General features: G+C 43.6%; 1 protein-coding gene across 1 annotated transcript in view; it reads right to left on the reverse strand.

Annotated features, from left to right (window-relative positions):
- Slc1a3 (solute carrier family 1 member 3) overlaps positions 1-25,925 on the reverse strand; it is a 79,633-nt gene that overhangs the window by 18,324 nt on the left and 35,384 nt on the right. The gene's annotated exons all lie outside the window — the stretch shown is intronic.

The following is a 25,925-nucleotide window of genomic DNA, read 5'->3' on the forward strand; positions in this document are numbered from 1 at the left end:
AAGCTAATGTTCTTATAACATGTCTCAGCTACTTCATTTCATCTCATTTAATAAAGTTGAAAACATCATTTTTGTGGAGTTCTCCTTATTCTTGTATTCCATCTCCCTCTTCCTTGCCCCCCAGACACCTCATGACATGTTACAAATAGCCCTTCTCCTCATTTTCAAGACATACTCAATGTCTACTTAAGGGAAAGTCCAGTGTTAGTCCAGGTGAAAGGGGACATATGGCTTTTAAGGGCTCCCACTGGTGCAAACTAATGGGACGTGTCTCAGGGTTTGTTGGGCTGGAGAAAAATGGGAAAGAAACCCTCAAAAGACTAACGCAGCTACAATAACATGGGAGCTCATAGCAGTCTCTCCACTTCCTCTCCTTATCCTTCCTATTCTATCACAGCACTGAAAGCTAATTGCTGTGTAATCTAATCATGTTCATCAGAATACTTTCTTTCCTGTTTTCTTGAGAATTATTTTCTTTTGTGTGTGTGTGTGTGTGTGTGTGTGTGTGTGAGAGAGAGAGAGAGAGAGAGACGAGAGAGAGAGAGAGAGAGAGAGAGAGAGAGAGAGAGAGAGAGAGAGAGAGAGAATGCTCACAGAAGTCGGAAGAAGGCATCAGATCCTTAGGAGCTAGAGTTACAGGCAGTTGCAAGCTGCCCAACGTGGGAACTGAATTTGGGTCTTTTGGAAGATCAGAAAGACCTAACAACTGACCCATCTGTCAAGCCCATTATTTACTATTTAAGTTGTGTTTTTTTAAGTGTATTAAAAGATAACAATAGTGTGGTTCTTTTCCTTTTAATGGTTTATTTACTTTCATTTTATGTGCGTTGGTGTTTTGTGTGCATGTATGTCTGTATGAGGGTGTGAATCCCCTGGAACTGGAGATACACAGTTGTGAGCTGCCACGAGGGTGCTGAGAATTGAATCTGGGTCCTTTAGATGGGCAGTCATGGCTCCTGAGCCATCTCTCCAGACCCATTAATGTGTTTCAATGATAGATATCAGTGTTCACATTTATACAAACATACTTAGGGTAAGTATTGAGAAGAAGTATTCATGATTGTTAAGTAACTGGTTAAATTTGCCTAAAAATGTTGACTTAAAGGTACAGAAGGAGGGATTGAAGTTACAACTTTCAATTTATAATTCCAATCATAAATTGTATACTTGTCGTAAGCATTTACTTAACAATTACCTAAAGCCTAAGGTTCTAGTGAATAGCAAGTAGAATGTCCTGGGAGCTCAAGCTTAGATCTTATGTAACTAAGTTTTGTAAGTGTGTTGCCCCTGAGACAAACAGCCTCAGTTCTCACAGATGAGGGGGCTGACTGGTTTTAGTGCATGACCTTGACCTTTTATCCGTGAAACCCATGCTTAAATGTCCATTTACTGAGATGGTACCATTCCGCACCTCCGCGACATTGTAACTGGGCAAATACGTTCTCAGCAGGTGTTCATTCCCCCACTTTCATTCTCAGGACTGATTCATGTGCCAAAATAGCTTTACTTTGCTATCATTGCAATGATATCTCCACAAAGGGGCCCACTCTCTTGCCAGATTGCTTGACTTGACATCACTGAACTACACCATCCTTCTGGCTCTTAGTGAGCAGCGTAAGTGCGACGGATGCTATCTCTGCTAGGAGGTACCAGGCGGCAGTATTTTCTTCCTCTGAGAGGAGCCTCTCTTTTCCTCTGCCTCCTACCGTCAGATGTCTTCCCTGATGCTTCCACCCAAGACTGCCAGCCTATAAGCTATTTAGAGAGAACACTGGTGGTCAGGGTAGCATTGGGTCCAAAGACAGAGGAGGAGGTAAACCCCTACCCTCTGGCCAGAGGGATGGGAACATTATTATCATTCCCACAGCTATAGGGACAGTACCTTTAGGAAATCCTTAATAGTTTTTTTTAATGCTTTGCATGAAAAGCAACATGAAAATATCTTTTCATGCTTTCTAACTCTGAAACAATAAGGACAACCACCAGAAGGCGTTTTTCTTAGCAATAAGCACAGAATGAGAACCATTAATCACATAAGAGGTCTTGCCCACTTCTGCATAGGGGCCCCTTAAGCTTTGAGAGAAAATGAGCTGCTAGTGTTTTAACCAAAGAAGATCCCATCATTAACCAATTCTCCATGGACGTCTTTCTCCCAAAGGAAGTCTGATGCCCCATGTGGGACCACACTCACTCACCCCTGTTCCTAGAATATTTCAGCTTGTAAAACTAAAGACACCGCCAAGAACAAGGCCACATTTGTCAGGGAAACAGCGGAGGAGATGTGCACAATTGTTCCTCACAGAATGGCCTTGAAACTAGTGGGGCCAGGACATTGATAGGAGAATTCCGGAAGACAAACCTCAAGCAAGCAGGACACTGTTCTTCCTCTCCCACACCTGAACTCCGTAACCATCCTCTGTCCCCCGCATGATGAAATATGAGAGACCAAGTTCTACAGCAGAGACTAAACACACACGTGAAGAGAGCATGGGGCAAGGTTAGAGTACTAAATCACTTTGTAGAAAAGGGAGCCTTGGCAGGAATGCACCAAATGTTTAGAAAGGGAAAGTTTGCATAGACTCTTGTCATTTAGTTTAAAATATAGGGGAGAAAAGGGCATTGAGGCGATGGGAGATGAGAAGTCATTTGGGAATGGGAGTCTGTTACGACAGTCGTGCATTTGTCTAACATGTCTGAAAAACACATTCCGGAGGAGTCGTAAAGATAGTGATCTCACCCGTCTCTTTGCTCACTTGACATCTCATCTCTACATCTGTATTAGGCTAAAACCTTGCCACCAGAGCCCTGGAATCCAAAAGAAATCCTATATTGTGTTCTTGTAAAATACCATGATGGCTCTCGAAGGCACAACAATATGTCCATATGTTTTGCATACCTTGAGTTAACCTCTATGTTCACCCGTAGGCTTATTCATAAAGTCCTGATGCTGCATATTCATTTAAGTCCATGGCATGGCCTAATGCAGATATCCCTGATACTAATTTGTAGGCAAAGAAACAAGAGCCCAGAGAACTGAATGGCTTGCCCAGTGTCTCACAGCTAATAACCACAGTGGCAAGATCCAAACCTTGCTCCCGAAAGACTACCTTGCCTTTTACTTCTGTTCAAGAGTTGCCCACATAGCACTTCCTGCTACTCTTGCTGACTTTCCCTAGCTTTTTTGAGTTGAGTTGAGACAAAGTTCCTGGTTTCAGGAGGACACTGCTTAATATGTAATTATGGAAAGCCTCTGATCAATTCCTCTCCATGCCTTAGGTCCACCCAAGGGCCAACCTGAGTAGTCACAGGTCGGACTAGCTAGAGAGCTGGTCTGGCAGTGCAGAGCCTCTCTCCACCCCTGGAAAAGTGGTCCAGAGAAGGCAGGCGTGTCGTAATGGAGGGTGCAAGGCCATCGGTTTCTCTGGCTGTGAGCAGATTTCGCTTCTGAAAAACCTGCTCGTCAATAAGCAATTATCATGCAAGTAGCCATTCCCAAAACCCTCCAATATACTTAAGAGCTAAGCACGGAAAAGAGATTAAACAGGGAGTTTTCTAGACTATCAAAGATTTAAAAATTGCTACAATTGCCTGTGTGTCTTAGGTGGCAGGCACTTGAGGATAAGAAGCACGCTTCTTGAAGCAAATATAGAATAACTTCTTTACTTATGAAGAAAGTCTTTGGGTAGTCAGTTTAGCATAACAAATATGCATAAAAAAACCTCATGGCGTATTTTAGAGGGGGAAGTGGGGAGTATTTCCTGCATGCTATGTGGAACTCTAAATTTTAAATTAAATTTCCTTTGATACAATGTTTTAGAATGGCTTGGATAAATGAAATATGTCTCTAGCCAAGTTTTAAAGGGGAACATAAATAATGCCAAGCTCCCGAGGTTCTGTCATTTTCATGGAATCCACTCTCCCATCTGCTAAAAAATCTATGCCTTACAAAAGAACGCATTTCAGTCTGCTTCCCTCACAATTCCTGACTCTGGTTTTGGAACAAGAAATCCAAAGCAACCTTCTGTTTTGAATTGTCTTTCCATGGACACTTCATCGTTCCTCCACGGCCCCCAGGCCAGGCCCAGCAGGGCCACAAAAGGGCAATAGCAGCTTCTGATTCTAGAAGACCGCTCTGCTTTGGTTTTGAGCTCTTTTTAGCTGTGCTCCATCTTCACGATTTACTCTCTCACTCATCTAACGGAAGCCGCCTGGGTTCCAGCCCTCCTAGAATGTCAGGACGGGCAAACTTACAGCAAAGAACTCAAGGATGAACATGTACCGCATACATGGGAATACAGGGTGATGTGGTTTTTACAGATAGGAAAAGTAAACTCTAAAAATAACGTTTATGCCATGTGTGTACAGTGCATAGAGATATGAGTCCCGGTATCTTGAGCAGCTGTCTGCTGTTGAGTATTGGGCAAACAGTCACCTACAAAGGTGTTGTTGGAACCAGAGGGTCAAAAGGTCACAGAGGAAGGGGACAGTGGTGTTAGGATGGGAGCACCCAGCAAGTCACTTTAAATCTCTGACTAAAACTATGCCAGCATCTTTTGTATTGCAATATTGTCTTCTAGCCTTTCGTAGATTAGACAACATAGAAAGTGAAAGTTCTATGATTCTATCCAGCTTCCAGTCAATCTTTAAAAGTCAGGCTTCAGATTGTTGGTAAAGAATGATGTGTCTTATTGGGCCTGGTGGTGTATAGGCCTGTGAATTCTACCTACTCAGGAGCTCAGGGTTGCAAGTTCAAGGTCAGCCTGGGCATCCCAATGGTACTCTGTCTCAAAAGGGAAAGTCTAAGGCAGGCCAGGGCTGTAGTCCTGCAGTAGGGCACTTACACACGCCTGTCTTAGTTTCTCTGCTTGTTGATCTAGTTCTTTCTTTCAGGTGAGCACACAGGGGCAATTGCTGTTGTTCTATATTTCCATACGAGGACAGAAGAGTGAGTGAATTAACAAACAAAAACGAAAGGAAAGTAGGCAGAAAGGTGAGGTCTAAGGGTGAGTGCTTACTTGACCGGTTGTGAAATCGATTTAGTGGGTCACAACTGTATTTTTAAATTAACTAACAGAAGAGAATAACACAGAAAATACTAGAAGTATCGCATGTGATAAAGATGAGCAGTGTTTGGCAGAGATGTTTTTCAGCTTCCTATCTATAGATATGAATGTACTAGGCCACACTATAGAACACATTTGTGACTTTGGGTTCAGATTTACAAACACTGATCATATCCCCACTCAGATGACAGCAGGGGCTTTAAAAGAAGGAACCACACACTGTGGTTTTCCCTTCTCTTCATTGTCACTATCCATGACTCTGGGCTCAGACCTCAGAACTAGTGTCTTTTCATGAGTGGAGGTCAAAGGAGTCAGGGTGTTGGTTTCTGGTGTCTGGTTAATTCATCTGAACAGAAACCTTTCAGACCCTACGATAAGGGAAAAGCTTCATTTTCTGTAAAGAAGGCAACTTCCTCTGTGTGTGATGTGTGTACATATGTGTGCTATGTGTGTGTGTGCGTGCACATTCAGGAGGAGAGGTACTCAAGTGTCCGCTTCTGAATTCCTCTTATATTTGTCCCTCACCCTAATGGCGCTTAGGTTACAAGTACATATAACTATAGAAACTTTTTTTTATTAAAAGTCTAATTTCCAACTGGGCATGGTGGCACACATCTTTAATCCCTGTGCTCAGGAGGCAGAGGTAGGAGAATCCCTGTGAGTTGGAGGCCAGCATGATCTACAGAGTAAGTTCCAGGACAGCCAGAACTGTTATACAGAGAAATCTTGTCTCAAACAAAAATTGAATTTCCACACAATTTATTTTGATCATAGTCCCCTCCCCAACTCCTCCCACATTCTTCCCACCACTTCCCTACCCACCCAGCTTCACATTTATTCTTTCTCTTTCTTGGCAAAAACAAAACCCTGAAAATCAAAACTATCTTAAAAAAAATAAAGAAACCAATAAGACAAAAACAAAACAACCAGGCACTTTTGGACTGCATTTAAGGCCTATTCCAACAAGCAGAATCCATTCCCAATAACATTAAGGTGGCCAAGAACCTGAGACTAGATTGGCCTGGGGATAGGGGAAAACCGACTACTATGATTCTGCTAGGTGAGCATAGTGATAAAATGAGTCCTAACAAGACATTGCTACACCATGAACCTGTGCCCTGATCAACACTCATAGGAGAAGTTGCTTCTTGCAGTAGATGGTGTTTCATGCAGAGACCCACAGATGGACAGCGTGCAGAGAGGTGGTGTCTTTGGAGCCCTCAGCCCTCCCCTCAAGGTTCAGAAACTGACGGGAAAGAGAAGACAGGAAGGTTATACGAACTGGAGGGAGTAGATGACCCCGAGCAAACAGTGTCTTCGGACATAGCAGGACTGGTGCGCCTGAGAGCTTACAGACTGGGACAGTGAGCAATAGACCCGTATAGGTTCAAACCGGACAAAATCCCAGCACTGAGAAAAGGATGTGCACATGAAGCCCCATGCTTAGTTAGCCAAGAAGCCATTTGCAATTGGTACCTCTGGAACAGAGAAAACCAGCTTTGCCAAGTGGAGTATCATTAGGTTTATCAACCACAGTCCAGGACAGGTCTCGTGCCAGGGTTAACTAGCCAACACAGAATGGACCCCAGAGCCAGCTTTTACAGTGAGTGCTGGGCTTCCGAATTTGGGTCCTTATCCTCATGCTTGCATCTCAAACTTTCTTAGTAAGTCATTTTCCCAGCATTTTCTTTTCCTTTTTTCTTTTCCGGAGAGGGTCTCAGTATGTGGCTATATAGCTGACCCAGAACATATGTGGTCCAAGCCGACCTTGCAGCCATGGCAACCCTTGTCTCTCTCAGCCTCCTGAGATTGCAGGCTTGAGCCATCCTGAGCATTAAGTCATCTTCACAAAGGCCGACAGAGACATTGCAGCTTTCTCTGCCGGTTCAAATACAAATATTTTCACGAGTTTTTTCTCCGCAGCCAAAGTGCCCTTCCTGATGATGACTGAGTGTTGCGAAGAACCTGTCATTTTGTTGTCCTGGAGTGCCATTTAGCTTTGGGAGGGTGTACGCTTGAAAGCAACAGGTGCTAACACTTGGTTGCTTGTGGCGGCTTATAATTTGTCAGGGAAAATTGATTTTTTTAAAATGTAACCTCTAAAACTTGCTAACACATCTTTCTTTGAGCTCCAGAATTCCCTAGGGGAAAAATGAAGCTCACAAAAGTAAACATGGACACTCTTTCTGAAAGACTGATCAATGGAAAAAAAAAATCAGTGGAGTGGACAACATTATTAGTAGCCAAAAAAGCCAAATAGATACTTTTCTCCTCAGATTGCAGGAACTAAGCAGATCGTCTTCTTTCTTTTTTCTCTGGCCATAACTGTGGGGAAATTGTTTTGTTTTTCGAGTTACATAGAAAGAAGTGGAGAGGGGAAACTGAGGTCCACCACTGCTACCTTTAATATTAGAGCCAAAGTGTCTGTTGGCTTAACCTTAGCTTGGAAGCGCGCTCTCTCTCTCTTAGCCTTTCAGGCAATCAGATCCCTAAGTGCCCAGACGTTCCCTCTCTCCCTTCTGGTCCTAATCCAGCCCTGCAATTCTGGTGGTGCTGTTTACTCTGGACCCTACCCCAGGGACTTCCTGCCACTCTCAGCGAGGTCACCGGAAAGGAAATGGTCGTAGGGGGCAACTCTGAAGTTCTTGTCTCAGAGGCTCCCAGCTGAGGGTGCGAAGCCCCCTGTGAGGTGGTTTAGATACCCATTTACCCTGCACATTAGCCCGTCCTTTGCTCACGGTATTGGAATGTGCCACACAATATGCTTTTTTGAAGAGGAACCAGAGAGTAATTCATCTTCTTTATGTGTGCTAAGCAGAGCAAGAGGGAGAGGCCAGTGGACCCACGACAGGCAGGGGAAGAGTGATTAGTAACAGCTGACAGCCTCAGACCAAGACCCTTTCTTTGGTTACCTCATTGTCACAGCCCAGCACAAAGGAATGACTGTCTTCCTGCCAAGATTTAGAAACTGCAGGACCATGGAAAAGAGCAGGAAAAGGACAAGTGTGTGTGGAGTAGAGGGGACAACAGGATGACCGGAGACCCTTGGGCATACCTATAGAGCCGCCTTTGAAAAGGAACGCCTTCCTTGGGGAAGATGTGCCTTGCTCTGCATGGTGGGCATCCAGTGGCACCTACCAGGAGCTGCAACAGTGGGAAAGTAGATGAATTCACTAATAGGAAGGGCCTGCGGAGGCGGTCAATAGCTTTGGGTTAATGAGGGGAAGTTCTTCGAGGGCCAGAGTCCCAGCTGAGGGCCCCCCTCTGTCTTCTGTCCTCTCCCAAATCACAACTAGTGACCAACCCCTGGATGTGTAGTCATCGATTTCCAAAACAATCCTCTTTACAGTTGGGTTCCGTTTCCTGTTGTGGAATAGACCTTCCTGAAGGCTTTTTTTTTATGACCACGACAGTGTGTCTCCTGACTGCCAGAATGCTGAATGGCCATGAGCATCCGGATTCTACAATTGGGCTCCACTTGTCCAAAGTTAACCAGACGATGTCTGTAGTTGAGTACAGAACATGTCAGATGTCGGGATTGGGGGGTGCCTTTTCTTCCCATGCAAGGCTCGTCCCCCACAGAAGAAAGGAAGTGCAGTGAAAATCCTATAGCAGTTGAAAGCGACATGGATGCTGAAAGCCCATTCAACCTGGCCCAGCTTCCCAGAAGAACAGCTGAGGCAGGATAATGGCTCAGGTCCAGTATACATTCTCCTGTGGTCAAAAGAGCCACATAGGCCCATGCAAACTCACACCCATGGGCCTCCCACCCCACCCCCATTCCTTGGCATGCCAAGATTCTGGAACCAGAACCTAATTTGGAATGGGATTGAGGTTCAAGTTCTTGGCTGAAATTAGAGATTTTTAAAAAGATGTATTTTTTTCTAGTGCAATCAGAATAAACCTGGTCCATCTAGTCCCTAAATTAAATATGCATCTTATTTACTCTTTAAAGGAATATATTTAAAAGCCAAATTCAGATCCACTTTCTGATCAGTTAGAGTGTGCCAAATTCAGTCTTTGGGGATGAGATGGGAGGGGAAGGAAAAAGTGTGTGTGGAGAGAGGAGAGTCGATAGCCTGACAGGAAGACAGAAAAGACAAAAAACAGAGACTGGGGAACTGAAAAGCAGAGGAGTAAGGAACGTAGAGGAGAAAAGTTCAGTAGGTGCCTTCATGTCGCTGCTATTTCTTGGCTGTGGCCCACACAACTCCCTTTTGGTTCAGATTAGCTTTCTCAGCATTTAAAAGCTCATCGATTGTTCTTATCTAATCTGTAAAGGAATAGACACACCCAAGGAGTCAGAGATTATATTCTCCCAGCCACCTGAGCCAAACAATAATGCAATATCAGTCCCAGTGCGAAACAGTCCTCCGGTCGGGGACCAGTCAGCCTTTCCCATCTCTGTCTTTTGCATAGTATGACGGTTCCCCCCTTGTAACAGGAAAAGCTGTGTGGTTGCCCCAGGCACAGGGGCAACAATGGATTGCATGTTTCCTGATATGTTCCACAAGCAGTGGCCAACACTTTCCCAACGTGCTGCTTTCTAGAGAAGGGGATTAGTTCTGGGACTACTACTTGAGTTCCATGGTTCCTTTTGCCCAGCACTTTCCTATTTTAAAGGGTTTCCAAGGGATGATAAAGACTCTTAAAAAATTCTTCAAGAAAATTGGACAGTGTCTTACATTAAATTAAATTTATTACCAATGGACCAGGGATCCTAGGAGTGATGAAGGATGGCTATGTAGCCCTGGCTGTCCTGAACTCACAATGTGCCTCAAGCAGCTATGTTTATTAATAATGGTCCAGGGATCTAGAAGTGTGAAGAAAAGAAAATGCGTAGAGGTGACATTTGGTTAACTTGAGAGAGATGAAGTATGGGGCTGGTTGGTAGAAAAAAAGAACTCAGAATTCAGGAATAGAGTGGACGTGATACAGCCAATGGGGACGCATGGGGATAGTGTTAAGAAGGGATATGGTGCTCACAAGCAAGGTGGAGGACACAGGTGCAAACATGGACTTTCAATGAATGATTCAGGGCTGTTCCTGGCCCATTACCGTAATGAAGTGAGTTGGAGAAGTGGCAAGGTTGTATTAGCAATATCTTGCTCTTTCTAAAGGGTATTCATTGTTGAAACAACTTTTTACTCACTCATACATTAAATCAAGATGAAGATTCACGTCAATGCTCAGGCCAGAGACCTAAGTCTATCCGTGGTGGTACTCACAAGTCCTGAAGTAGTGCTTCACCGGGGCAGTTTTGTTCAAAACCAAAACCGAAATCGAACCTGTGCTTAGGAACAACGGAAAATCCTCTGAGACCCACTTTTGCTTCCTGAAATACCTAGAGTAAATCTGACCCACAGCCACCAGGGCAATTTGGCCATCTTTCCTCTTGACTAAACACCCCTTTCCTAGAGTTGTCAGGTGTGGCACTGTTTCCCAGGGCTCATTAACTGCAGTGTCTTTTCCACCCCCAACCACTGTCCTCATGCTCTGTCCTCAAACTTTTCTCGGGTCGGTTTCTACTCTCAGCCTTCCCCTGCTCTTCCAGCCAACCTAGACTGCTCAGTATTCCTCGGCGATGCCTGAGTTTTCCTGTCTCTACATCTTTGCTTTCAGGCCTTCCTCATTTCCTGTACAAATCCTACGGCCAACCCAACCCCCAAATTCCCACAGCACATTCTTTGTGCTTCTTGCTTTCCTAGCCTGCTTTGTTTTGCAGTCATGTGCCCACCTGTCTGGTTCTCCATTTATATGTCCAAGTCCTAGAGGCCTGAGATCAACAGTGTCTCTTCCTAGCTTTATTGCCGGCACAAGTTTGTGCACTGCCTGCTCGAAACAGGAGCCCCGTAAATTGTATCTTGGACTGGATTCAACACCCACTTAATAGATAATCTGCTTTGTCAGAGTCCCCCCTGAATGTGCATGTTACTCCCAACTCAGTGTGACCACGGCAGAGTAAAGGGAACTATTAATATTTCTCCTGTGGAAGCACACAGCTATATTCATTCTTTTTCAGCCATCGCTTCCTACTGTTGGTTCATATTAAGCTTTTAGTCACAGGAACTGCTGCCAAGCTCAGTTGCTCCCATCCTGTAATTGCGCAACTGCCTTTTGAATCTAAAAGTAGAGTGTGCATCTCCTGTCTGCTCCGCTCCATCTTGTTGGTTTCCATCCAGCACTGAAGCCTAGTGAAGTCATTTTCACTGTTGAGTGCCGGCATTTGCAGTGAAAGCCATCGTGTGTGTGTGTGTGTGTGTGTGTGTGTGTGTGTGTGTGTGTGTGTGTGTGTGTGGTGGTGTAGGGGCGAGGGAGGCCTTATGCCATCTGAAAACACTAGTAACTGCTTTCCATGTCTTTGAGTTGTTGATAAAATGTGGAACAGGATGGGTTTTTCTGGGGAAAGTACACCAGGGCTTTTTCAGAGGGTGTTCCCGGGTTAATGTGGAACCTTAAATACTCGAGACATAAATGTTAAATTGGATTACAGTCTAGTTTATTGCTTTTTGTTATTGTTTGTTTCTTTACTTGTTGGAGACAGGGTCTCACTGTGTAACCCTGGCCGTCCTGAACTCACTGTGTAGCCTAGGCTGGCCTTAAACATGCCTGGATCTTTCTACCTCCTGAGTGTTGGGATTGCATGATTGTACCCCACCACATCTGGCCACTTCACTGCTTTTTTCAAACCCTGTCTTACTAATAAAGGTATTGGGGAAACGTCTACACTTTTTCAGAATAACTGAAATAAATTGTGTCAGGAATCCCACAATCAAAAAGCCATGGCAGTAGAGGAACATTTTTTTAAAAGATAGAAACAATCCTTAGTACATGGAGCTACTACAAGATGTTTTGTGAGTAACATTAAGGCTGAGCTTGTAATTTTATAAATTTCATAAAAGTATCATCAATCCACCTCAAGACCCAGCAATACCATTTTTGGGCATATACCCAAAGGATGCCTGAAAAGTTCAGGCATTACACTGGCCTGCCCTATTATGTGGCAGAATGCACTCAGGCAGCACTCTGGCCAGTCCAGAGTTCCATGAGAATCAGTCTACACGCAGGTGCAAAGGACCCCTTTAAAAGACAGACCCCTGCCCACCTACTCTCTCTCTCTCTCTCTCTCTCTCTCTCTCTCTCTCTCTCTCTCTCTCTTCTCTTCTCTCTCATCATCTCTTATCTTCCCTTACTCTCATCTTCTGCTCTCTCTCTCATTTTCCTCTCTCTGTCTGTCATGTCTGTCTCCCCCCTTTCAGTCTCGCTATAATAAACTATGGTTAACATGCTCTCCGTGGCTTGTGCTCCATCTATCGCGCCGGTCCTTATTCCATAATTTACAACAACACCCACTCACACCACAAGGACAGTTGCTCAGCAATGTTCATAGCAGCATTATTCGTAATGGCTAGAACCTGGGAACAACCTAGATGGCCCTCAACCGAAGAATAGATAAGGAAAATGTGGTACATCTACACAATGCAGTACTACTTAGCTGTAAAAAACAATGACATCTTGAAATTTACAGGCAAATGGAAGAAACTAGAAAAAGCCATCCTGAGTGAGGTAACTCAGACCCAGAAAGATGAATATAATATAGATTTACTCATAAATAGGTATTAGACAAAGCAAAGGACAACCAGACTACAGACCACAAGCCCAGAGAACCTAGGTAACAAAGAGGACCCTAAGGCCTAGGAAGGGGAAAAAGATGAGATCTGAGTAAATTGTGAGGGTAGGGTCATAGAGGAGGGTGGAAAGGGAGAGGGAAGGAGGGAAGAGGAGTGGGGAGAAATGTATATAGCTCAATAAAAAATGGCAAAATTTTTTTCATAAAAGTATCAGTGTATATCTAAGTATTTATGTTCAGTAGTTGGTATGTCATTTATACTCAATAACTGCTAGCAATTGTACCAGGTTAAGCTATAATGCCACCAATCAATCAGAAAATCACTTAACCAGATTAAGGTGGACAATTGGTTCAACATTTCACAGCTTCTGCAGTAAGCTGCACATCACATAATTACTGAGAGCTGTCAATGTCCAGGCTGGTTCCAGCTTAAGTAAACCATTCAGTATGGCTTTTAACTTGCTTGAAACTCATTTATTTGATGCTGGGGTTGAACTCAGAGTCGAGAACAAGTTGAAACAAGCACTCCCATAGAGTCACCTTTCCAATCCTGCCCTCATTTTCATGCAAGGGGAATGGAGTTACAGAGAACATAAATGCACAGGGGATCCACAAACACCCTGGGAAACCAAGTCTGTCATCAAAAAGCCAAAATTAGCTATCTAAACCTGGGGCTAAGTTAGCGCCCAGGCCCTCCTGGTTTGGCGAGCTGTACCAATGACCCTAAGCGGCTCACTGATGTACAGAAGGACGCCATTTGTTACGGGAGCAGCCAGTACTGAATGGAAGCATCACAGGCTTTGCTAACATGGGTCAGCTCAAGGCTGTGTTTCAGGGTACTCGTGTGGAACTGAGCACATTAACAAAACCTGAAGTCTCCCCAGGCTTGCAAAGTTATGTGCTTTCTCGGCAAAGTCCTTTTTCTTTCCAGTTCCTCACCTCCTCCTTTTAAAAACAATAAAGGTGCTACTAGTTGACTTGGGGGCTCAAGAGAAGTAGCTTTCCCGTGAGTGTCATCCACAGCTGCACATCCTGAGCAGGACTCAGGAGGCCTGTCAGCTGAAAGCCATGGAAACGAGCGTTGTCATCTCTGAATTGCTGGCCCGTGGGGATGCCAAAAGGACCCAGGCCGTGGCTAAAGAAATAGTGTTCTCTGGGCTGCCTCTGCATGTAAGACCTGATGTCAGACACTCTTCACCAAGGAAGACAAAAAGGTTTCTGAAGTTCATGTTCATGATGCTAAAACAGAATCGGAGAGTAGTGATGACCACTGACACTAGCCCCAGACTCAGGTTGGGCTGCTTACAGCCAAGGTCTCCACCGAGCCCACCTCCCAGCGCAGAGAGTTCTCACTGCTACTATGATTTCCACCGCAAATATGAGTCCCAAATGTAAAAACGGCTTCCACAACCAATCAGGGCTGAGTCTAGTATAGAAATTACTCTGGAATCCCGTACGTTTATTTTCTTAGAAGCCAAGCAAGAATTGCCAAAAACAAGCCCATGGCAGCCTGAGTATTCACTGTGCCTTTCATTGGGTCACAGCTTAACTTTTCAGATGTAAACATCTTGCTACAGAGGAGAGAGATGAAGGGGCTGGAGGCCAAAGTTAGCAGCGCTATGCTTTCCCTCATCAACATCTTGCCAGAAGAGCTTAATATTGAATGAATAGCCTTAGCTAGGCAGTTGCTGCTGTGCAAAACTCAGAGTGTAAAAGGAATGAAGCGTGAACTTACTTGCTGTTGGGACTATTTACAGCACGTTCAGTGAAAGCCTAGAGCTATATAGGGCTTGACAGGGAAATAAAGCAAATGTAGTGGATGCCTCCAAGAGGCTTATCAACTGTCTTTGGGAAGCCACAGTACTTTGCAAAATGCCTCCTGGATGCTGTGGAATATCTTTCAAAAGAGGGTAAATGCAAACTATTTTAGGTTGGGAGGTAGGAGAAAGATGAATGGGATATTAATGAGTGAGGACTCTGAACATAAGACAGGCAAATGATCATTGAGTTTTGTTTTGAAGCCTAAGACTGTTCTTAGCGATGAAGACAACACCCACTACATTTTCGGTGCGCCTGAACAATCTGGGATGTATTTCTCAGCAGCTCCTGGAGGAACCTCACTGCCCGCCCCCACCTCCCTGAAGCCGATTCTGAGTCTTCTAAGGTTAAGTGGATGAAGAAAGCATTAAAAATGTCCATATTCTTGAGAGATACCATAATAGAGGAAGTCATTATAGGTTTGAGATCTGGCACTAGTGAGATTTCCAGAAATCTACAAGGATGTCACCAACTGGCAATCTAAGCAATAGTGGAGAGGCTACCTTAAATGCCCTCCCCCGATAACGAGTTTGATGACTACCTTATATACCATCCTAAAACCTTCATCTAGTGGCTGATGGAAGCAGAGGCAGACACCCACAGCTAAATACTGAAATGAACTCCCAGAACCCAGTTGCAGAGAGGGAGGGGTGACGACCAAAGGGGTCAAGACCAGACTGGAGAAACCCACAGAAACAGTTGACCTGAACAAGGGGGAGCTCATGGATCCCAGACTGACAGCTGAGAGGCCAGGTTGGGACTGATCCAGAGCCCCTGAATGTGGGTGTCAATGAGGAGGCCTCAGTAATCTATGGGGCCTCAGGTAGTAAATCAGTATTTATCCCTGGCATACAAATGGGCCTGGGGACCCAATTCCACATGGAGAGATGCTCTCTCAGCCTGGACACATGGGAGAGGGCCTAGACCCTGCCTTGGATGATATGACAGACTTTGGAGACCCCCTATGGAGGACCTCACACTCCCTGGGGAGGAGAGGGGATGATGAGGTGGGGGGTTGGGAGTTGTTGGGGTCAGGGGAGGAGGGATGGGAGAGGGAGCTGGGATTGACTTTTGAAGTAAGTTGTTTCTAATTTAAATTTACAAAAGGAAAAAAATGTCCATATTCTTATCTGGTCATCCTTGACTCATTGGAGAGACATGTATTGAGCACTTACTGTATGTGTGCTAGCTGTAGAAGCAATAGACAGAAATACAATGTATGCTCTCAAACCCTGACTACCCAGGGGTTCAGTGTCTTGCCAGATCTGCCTCATGGAATGTCAAGTTGAGAAAGAAGGATTTGCATGTGCAGAAGGCAAGAGACAACCCCAAGAAGGGGACTTGGAACAAATAAGGTTTAAGTTGGTGCTCTGACAATGCCCCTGTGGTCGGCAGGAGAAGCTCATCTGAAGAGAGAAATGATTAATCTGTCAAATCAGATCTATTCCTGCAAGTTTACCAGATCTGACCAGGAGCCAAAGATTTAGCAGTGATCTTGTCAGAACAAATGAATAGGTTGGGAAACTGATGAGGTGAGAAACACGGAACCAGTAGTTGAGTGTTTCTGTGAACATACGAATGTGAGAACACATGGAAAGCCCAAAGGAGGCTGAAATTCTAAACAGGAGACATGAAATAACCCAACTATTGAGGACTAGCATCTCTAGCACCAGTGCACATCTAGTATGAGCCATCTCCTTGGGGAGGAAGATGAAGGGATGGAAAGCAGCTGCTGAGAAGAGTGCTGCTGGGCAAGCTGCTTCCCTGCTGAACACTTGCAGAGGGATTGTTAGGTGACACCCCCCGCCCCCCCCCAGCATGCGTGCTCAGTCAGGATCCTACTCTCTAGGAGGTATGGCGAAACTTAAGGAGTCCACCTTAGAAAACGCTTCAAGAAGCAAGTGAGATTTCAACCTGAGTTCTCACACAGCTTTTCAAAGCTGCCCCTGTGTTCTCTGACAGAGGCTCTGCTGTTTTCTGCACTTTAACCCAGAGCATTTCACAGGATGTATGGCAGCCCTATTAATTTCTCCAGTTCAGCTTTTGGGGGCATTAACTCTATTCTTGGTTGGGAAACGGTGTGTGTATGAATTTCCTGAGAGCTGTTCCTGGTGAAAGCTTCCTGCATTGTGCATTTCCATCCTACGGTGACTAGAAGAAGCCACTGGTGATACAGCAGTGTTGGTAAAGCGTAGCTGGGTTGGGTTTCTTCCATCGTCCCTGTTCTTGCTCTGTGGGTAACTATGGGAATTCTCCAGAGGCCTCCAGAAGATGTGAATCTAGTGCTTTGTGTCAGTAACTGTATACCTGTTATTGATGCCGAGGATGAAAAGAAAACTAAGCACACGCTGTTCTATTTTGAAGCAATTGTACTTGGCTCTGGGAGAGGGAGAAATGTCCTTTCTCCCCTTGAAAGTTACTAAGAGCCAACTATTGTGTTGTAGTGCAAATGCAGCTTCTGAACTTTGAGGACATGTAGTCCTAGGTACTGAGGGTGAGCAAACTGGTGTGTGTGTGTGTGTGTGTGTGTGTGTGTGTGCACATGCCCACTCTAGTTGGAGCTGGAATACCGAAACATGTCTTTCTTCACATCCAGAAATGCCTGTCAGGGAAGCAAACTAGCTGGCAAGCAGAAAACTCCCAGGTCATGTTTCGCACTTTCCCAGCAGGCTGGCATACTCCAGTATCCTAGGGCGGATTGCATGTCAAAGCTTTAAGCAGACATTCCAGCAAGTTAACTAAAAGAGTGAATCAGTGTATCTTTCCAGGAAAAGCATGACAAAGCTCTCTGTCTGAGAAGGAAGGAAGGAAGGAAGGGAGGGAGGAAGAAAGGAAGGAAGGAAGGAAGGAGAAAAGGAAGGAAATCCAACTGCATAAATTGGCAGTAGGAAACAAAATATCTTTTAGGTCAATCCCTCCTCCCCCAACTGCGCAAGAAGCAGTTCAGACCTTGGCACATTAATCCCTTCTCCTCCTCTCAAAAGAATTTCTGTAAACTCCTACAAAGTACAGAACGCTTTCGAAAGTGAAAGTGGAGATATTCGCAACACTATAAAATAACTTAAGACTTGGGAACTTCAAAAACCACAGCTGCCAGTTTTTAGGGATGGAATGTTGAACAAAGCAGTCCTTACATTCAGGTTACAGTTGGGTGGAGAAGATAAAGACAGACAGAGGGACCACTTAATTACAATGCAAAAGCAGAAGAGGATACCTGGAGCAAGTGGCTTGCCAGGTAAGACATGAAGGTGCGGCAGGGTGTGATACAAGGAAGAGAGTTCAGGTAGACACGTTGGCAGTTGGCGGGACAGCAGGGAGAGCTGAATTGAGATCTGAGATGGAAAGACATAGACAGGACCCATACCAAACGTGTTCACAAGTGTGGACTTTACTCCAAAAGAAACGTGATGAATAAGCTCAAAGCTGAGCTGTGCAAAGATCTTCCTGGCTTCACGTAACGGAGAAAGTCTGCAGGAAAAGAGCCAGACCCCGGAGAGAGGGATTGGGAGAGAAACCAGGGAGACTAGAAAGAAGTTCTGTGCATCAGATTTGACACAGTGTTCGGAGGGTGCAAGAGGGAGTCATAGCCAGAAGCCAGCAGTAGAGGTAAACTTAGCCAGCATGGCCAGTTAGGGAGCAATCCAAGGATGGACCTGCTTCCTGGCTTAACTCTTAGTTTCTGTATGCCACTGATTTCTTTTGAATAAACTTTTCAATAGTTTTCTTTCAAAATCTAAAATAGGTAGCTTCTCCTCCATGTTTATGTTCATTTTTAAAAAGAAGAGAGACTGGGCATAGTGGCTTGTGCCTTTAATCCAGGCTCTCAGGAGGCAGAGGCAGGCACACCTTTGTGAGTTCAAGGCCAGTCTGGTCTACATAGTGAGTTCCAGATCAGACAGAGCTACAAGCTGAAGACTTTGTTTAACAAAATAAATCAAAGAAGAAGGAGGAGGAGAAGGAGGAGAAGAAGAAAGAAAGAAAGAAAGAAAGAAAGAAAGAAAGAAAGAAAGAAAGGAAGAAGGAAAGAAAAGAAAAAGATATGGGAGGTTATTATTTTTATTTCTTATATTTTTGTTTTGAGAGGGCTTCACAGCGTAGGTCAAGCTGGTGTTGAACCCACTATGTAGACCAGGCTGGCTCCAAACTCAAGATCTTCCTGATGATTATAGGTATACACCATTGTCTTCCAGGCCTAGAGATAGAGATTTTTAAAACTGTACTGGCTCGTGATAATAAAGTACTATTGGAAAAATTTAAAGAACAATATGGATATTATAATTACATTTAGGGGAAAAGAAAACTTCCTTTAAAAAGCCATTCTTTAGTTTTAGAGGCAGACAAACGAGCCCAGCAAAGGCCGGCTTTCTATCAGACTCATGCAGTACTGTCCTACATTTAGAGGCGAAGGCTTCTGCCCCCGCCCCAGACTCAATGTGTATGTGCTCACACACATTTACTCTTGTTCCTCCATGGGCCTATAGTGAAGACACCACTGGCTTTCCATCTGTAAAGCAAACAGACATCTCCAAGCTCAGCTTTCATAATCACTCAGAAATATATTCCTCGAGGCAGAACACTGGTGTTCCTGAAACTTCAAGGCAAAATCTAAGGGCATGAAAGCAATCTGTGAAGGAATGTCTAAAGCTCATTCTCCGAAAACTAACATGGGGACCTTCAATTGCTGAGGCAGACTTCACTCGAGTGTTGAGTGAAGGAAATGAGTTCTCAGGATGTTAGAGTAGCTTTCAAAGTCTCTACAAGCCCCAAGTTTGCATGGTTCACACTGCCTCTTCCATGCCAACAGTAAAGACAAAATAAGTGGTTACATTTCTATCCATTACTGAGAAGACGGAGGGTGCTTTTGTTCTGTCCTGTTGGGACTGGCACATTTTTGAGAGGCATTGATCTGGACTTTCCTTTAAGCATAGTCAGGGCTTGTTTGTAGAACAAATCTGTTATAATGAAGCTCCCGAAGAAGACAGAAATAGCTTCCTTTTTAACAGGTAACAAATTACAGAAAGGCTGCAGGCCTGCTCTTTATGCCTCCTTTTTATTCTAAATGCCTCTGTCACACAGTGCAGGGACTATAGGTGTATAATCCCACATGCTGGCTTTATGTTATGCTGGGGATAAAACCCAGGGCTCTGTGCGTGCTAAGCAAGAGCCATGCTACCACTGAGCTTGTTTCCCAGCCCCCAGGGGACAGTGAAGTGCTGTGGGACAATCTTTTGTACACCATGGATATGTACTATTCTCATTGGCTAATAAGGAGCTGACTTGCTGATAGCTAGGTAGGCGTTTCAGGCAGAGAAATGCTGGGAAGAAGAAAGGCAGAGTCAAGGGAGATGCCTGAAATGTAGAACTAGCAGGATGGCAAGTATGTAGATGAGGTAGATGAGCCTTGGGCAGCATACAGAGTAATAGAAATGGGTTAAGTTATAGAGAAAAACAAGCTTAAGCTATCAGCTGGGCATTTATAATTAATATTAAGTTTCTGTGTGGTTATTTGGGGGAAGGGCTGGCAGGACAGGAAAGTCTGTCTGCCTGCAGTGAAGCTTAAGGAACTTAGTGTGTGTCTAGAAGAACAAAATACCATCCCCTGCATCTCCCTATGTGCGTGGTCTCCAAAGAAGTGAACCCATAAAAACCAGTCAGTCAATACCCGTGGGTGTAGGAGGAAGCCAAGTGCCACCATTAGCCATGTGACTTACTAGAGGCGCATACAGATGAGGTAATAAAAGAGCGGTTTACCACACTGCTAACCACACCCACTTTAGGCATGACTAAAGACGTATATGGACGGACGTAAAGACATATACGGATGTAGGCGATGAACTACGTCACTAGCCAGGCCCACTTTTGGGCCTGGCTAGGGGCGTTATGGGGGGGGGGAGGTATAAAAGACTGAACAACGGAAGTCTGGGTCTCTTTTTCCGGCTTTCGGCTTCCAGTTCTTGGCGCTGAAAACTACTTGGCTCATCTGGGTTACTTGTTTGGTATCTTGTGAGTAATTTCTACAATAAATACTTCGTTTTGCTTTCAGTAAGTGTGCCGTTTATCGTTACAACATCAAGTGGGTGCCTTCACCAAGTGAGACATTTAAACGGTCGCACATGGCATTCTAACTCCAGTGATGCCGGACAGTATTGATGATCCAAATACCAGGGCTTCATAGCCCTTTCCAAATCAAGGTCAGAATGAAAGAAAAACTAGAAACAAAAGAGCCATGGAGTTACTGTGCTAAACTGGCATGAAGAAAACTGCCATAGAAGACAATGATTTTGGCAACTGCTGCCCTTTCTCAAAAACTGATTCTAGTAGTGAAACAGATCTCTGAAGTCTGAATTCTTACTAAGGAAACATCCTTCAGTGAATAGAAATCTCCCTTTTTCTGGAGCCAACACAAACCACTCTCATTGGAAGGGTCACTGCCCTGTTTTTCTTCTTATTTTGTTTGGTTGTTGATTTTTTTTTTAAAAGATGGCTTTATGTCATCCAAGTTGGCCTTAAACTCCTGATCCTCCCACAAGTGTTGGGATTATAGGCATGGCTCTGTCCTAGGTTTCCAGTGGGTAAAATCACTTGTCAAGGAAGATTTCACTTTCACTGATGCGTTTGTTCTCCTTCTCCATTCTTTCTTTTGGGCATGTTTGGGGTGATTTTTAATGCCAAAGGAAACACTCCCTTTAGTGAACAGTCCATCTGAATTTGAGTATATCTTGATGGGATGTCAAAAGTGAAAACATTTGTTTGGAAGAATCAAGGATGCTTTGTCCCAGTGAAATTCAGGGCAGCTAATGTTGCCCTTTGTAAATAGAAAATAGGCAATTTATTTCACTTATCCTAATAGGTTTCATTGTGAACGGTATGTGGCTGAAAGCGGAAACTGGTCAGCAGTGTTTACTGAGAACTTGCGGGGCCCAGATCATATTTCAATAGGAAAATGACCAAATTTGACTCATTTGATATGAGAGAGAACACATTTCCAACAGAGTAATTAAAGAAAAACAAATGAAACCATATTTCACAATAGGTAGTGTGCCTTAGCCCTGTTTTTTATTAGAGCAAATAGATAGAGGGTGCTTGACTAATGACATGAGGGCTTTGGAATGGAGGTCATTTCAATCAGATAGATGCTGTGGAACCAGGTCTATTCCTTTGTACTTCAATTAATGTGGGTGAGCACAATGTACTTTTAAATTATCGCCAGTACCCTGCTTCCCTCAAACCAACCGCACTCTGTCCTCCATTGAGGCAGGGTGCAAGGTGTTTGTTTTCTCAGAACTATCCCTTTCAATATTATTTCTAGGTACTGTTGAAACAGAAACATTTCAAAGACTAAAGTGTAATGTGGGATTTCCTCCTGTAGAAACTGCATTATGAAACTGTGTCACTAGGAAGATGAACCATTGTAGAATATTATTTAAGGTGTGTTACATTTATGCTTTGAAATATTTGTGTAACAATATAACGATGTGTTGCTTTTGTTTATGCTGCATTTGTTTAGCTCCAAGAAGCTGTGATCCTTCGTCTGTCTAAAACACCTGATGGTCTAATAAAGCACTGAACGGTCAATATTGGGATAGGAGAAAGGATAAGCAGGGCTGACAAAAGGAGAGTATAAATAGAAGGAGAAATCTGGAAAAAGGTGATAGGAGGAACAAGGGAACAAGGAGAGGAAGACATCAGGGACCAGACACCCAGCCAGACGCAGAGTGAAAGTAAAATATATAGAAGTAAGACAAAGATAAAAGCCCAGAGGCAAAAGGTAGATGGGTTAATTTAAGAGAAGCTGGCAAGAAACAAGCCAGATAGGGCTGGGCATAACTAAGTAGTAATAGGTCTCTCTGTGTGTGATTTATTTGGGAGCTGGGCCCCCCAAAGAGTAAACAAACAATAACAACAATGAGCATCCCAATGGGTCTCTACACAGGTCGCAGAGCGCCCAGGCATGGGTACAAGTTTCAGGGCTAGGCTCAAAGTAGAGTCACTTCTCTGCCATCATGTAGCTAGCACTTTGAGAGGAAACTGGTACCGAGCCACCAAAAGCAGGGCCCGGAGAACTAAGTCCATATGCATGCCAGAAGGTGGTTTTGTTCAGCCGCAGCAAGCGGACAGTGGGAAACAATGTCTAACATTCAGATTTCTGAGAAGTTTGGGATCATTTGTTTACTTTTTTGTTGAGGGTTTGTATTTTATTATGCCCCCGTGTAGATTTCAACACAGAATAGATAATCTGCAGAAGCAATAAACAGAGGAAAACAATTGTTAGTGGAAAACAGACATCCCTTGTCATGAAGGGCAGTATGCAAGATACAGTCAGTGTGCTAAGCATTCCAGTGTGCCCTGGGTCTGAGTAACAAGCTGTCTTGTTTTGGACAATTGCACCAGCAGAGTGTTTAAGGGGGACAATGTGGCCCTCCTTGACATCAACTTTGACAGACTCAGCCATCTTTCATTTCCCCTTACTGGCATAGCTCTGGTTCCTTAAAGATCATTTAGTAGCTCGCACTTTGTACTAGGGATTCTTTGGGGGCTGTTTTCTTGAAGGAATAGAGTGAAATGACCTGTAATCCACACATGCACTACAATCAGGCTTTTACATAAATGGATTTCACACCCATTGAGTCAACCAGCCATATACAGAAAATATTAAGGAAATACTTTCATGTGTCCTGATCACGTACAAACTTTTAAAAAAGTCACTGGGCCTCAACATTGCTTAACCCTAGTGGCTGCTGGTTTTGCCTTATCAGATTATAGTCCTATTCAAGGCATCTCTAGAGCCACCCTATAATCCTACTCATCAAAGAAAGAGAGAAAATGAACTGGAGAAATGTCTCAGTGGTTAAGAGCACTTGTTGTTCTCACAGAGGACCTAGGTTTGATTTCCAGCATCCACACCATAGATTACAACTAGCCATAACTCCAATTTCAGGGAATCTGACACATTCTTCTCATCTCTGGGGGCACCAGGCATGTTCACAGTGTATCCACAACCAATCAAAATGCAGAGTTGTGGGGCCAAGCTGCAGTGGACACTTCTGAAAAGCAATTCTCAAATCAAAGCCTAGGAATCATTTTGTAAGAGGGGGTGGAAAAATTGTCATAGCCAGATCAGGAAGTGTGCTGTGAGATTGTGTCTGCTGGTAGCATCAGTAGCTACTCCACCAATTCTCACCAACAGGACTGCTCAAACATGCCTGATCAAGGACAACAACAACAAAACGGGAGAAAGCCTACAGGAGGCCTCGACCCTACATAATATGGAATGCCAACAGCAGAGAAATAGTCTGTCCTCAGGGAAAAGCACACCAATTGGTTGATCAATACCAGTGGTCAATCCTGAAAACATATAGACAATATGATGTAGACTGAGAAGGTTGAATTTATGTATTTAGGAATATATACATATATATACATATATGTGTGTGTGTGTAATAAACAATGAAAAAGAAGTTATGAATTTGAAAGATAGAAAAGAGGAGTATATGAGAGGGTTTGGAAGGAGGAAAGGGAGAAATGATGTAATTATAACCTCTAAAATAAAAATAATTTAAAAAGGAGGAAAATATCTGATGTTAATATCTGGCCTCCATATGCAGACACAAACAGTAGACATACACACATATGCAGGCACACACATGTGCACACATACATGCACATACACACGTGTACCCACATTTATACCCCCCACTTTTGGGGGTTATCCTTCTAAGATTTGCTACATAAGATTTGGGTTTGAAGTCTTGTTTCTGCTTTCCAAAGAGAAAGATAGAAGAACACAACTAGAGGTCCTTTCTGGCAGACACTTAAGATGGAAACCTACAGAAAATAAATGCATACTTTCTGGATTGAAAACTACAGACTCAGTTGTAACTCATCAGAAACAGAATTAGAAAGAATATTAATCCAATCTATTTTCAAAGATCCAAACAGAACTTGTAGCAGCAGAGTCATTCTGTAAGTTGATCTGTACCAGGGGACCAGGTAGCCTGTAAAATCCACTTCATACCAATGAGACTTGTATAAGCATTCTGGTCTTAGCATCCACATTCCTCAGTGAGAACTCCTGTAAAAACCCAGTAGGTTTTATGCTGAAGGTTGTGCCTTTCCCTACACATTCTCTGACCGCCAAACATCTCCTTAGGTCAATTACAGGGGTAGCTAAAGAATGTCTTAACTAAGAGATAGCTAGATGATCACAGCCCCCAACATTTCTTATTCTGGATAACTCAAGTATTTGGATGACTCATCCCAGAAAGTAAAACCAGACAGGAAGAAAGCTATCTAACTCAAAGTAGAAAGTATGAGCTTTGAAAGTTTTTTTTTTGAAAAATTGAAAACTAAACAAAACATAGAAACAATAGTAACAAAATTAACTGTAACAGGTTACATTGATAGGCTAGTATTCAACACTTAGAATGTTTGTGGAGATTTGCTCAGCCATAAAATAAAATAAAATAAAATTGCCAAGTATGATGGTGCATGGCTTTAATCTCAGGACTTGGGAGGCAGAAGCAGGCTGCTGTTTTGTGAGTCTTGAGACCTGCCTCATCCACATAGTGAGTTCCAGGCCAGCTGGGACTACAGAGTGAGACCTTGTCCTTAAGAAAGAAAGAAAAAGGAAAGGAAAAAGAAAAAAAAAAAGAAATGAAGAAGAATTAAATTATAGGGTTTGTTGGAAAACAGATGTAACTGAATCAAGACCATAGTGTGAAGTGAAACAAGCCAGACCCAGAAAGACAAACGCCACGTTTTTTGTTTTGTTTTCATTTGCGGATCCTAGATTGCCTATAGCTACATAACACACAAACACACAAACACACACACACACACACACACACACACACCCATGTACGAATAGTAATTGCTATGTAATCTAGTGTATTTGATTTTTTTTTTTTGGGGTTTTACGAGACAGGGTTTCTCTGTATTGTTTTGGAGGCTATCGGTCCAGCCCGGCCTCGAACTCACAGAGATCCGCCTGCCTCTGCCTCCCGAGTGCTGGGATTAAAGGCGTGCACCACCACCGCCCGGCTAGTGTATTTGATTTTTAAAGTTCAATTTTAACACAGAAAGAAATGATTGGAGTTCAGTAATAGGAAGACAATATGACTAAATCCGGACAAGGAATCTGAACAGACATCCCTCCACTGAAGAGGTAAAAAGGACAACACAGACGTATATTATGAATGCCTATGACATGGGGGTAGAAGCCAGACTGGGAATCAATGACATAGGTAGAAGGGAGTAAGGGGAGAGTGGGGAGGTATGGTCAAAGAACATGATATATTTGTATAAAAATGTGCTTATGAAAGCCATCGCCATGTACAAAAAACATGCCAATGAAATTTGTATTTAATTATAACAGTTCTTAAATTTTTTCTTGTTGAAATTAAAATATAATTACA

This window comes from Mesocricetus auratus, unplaced genomic scaffold (assembly GCF_017639785.1).
Source record: "Mesocricetus auratus isolate SY011 unplaced genomic scaffold, BCM_Maur_2.0 Super-Scaffold_100015, whole genome shotgun sequence".
Taxonomy (NCBI): Eukaryota; Metazoa; Chordata; class Mammalia; order Rodentia; family Cricetidae; genus Mesocricetus; species Mesocricetus auratus.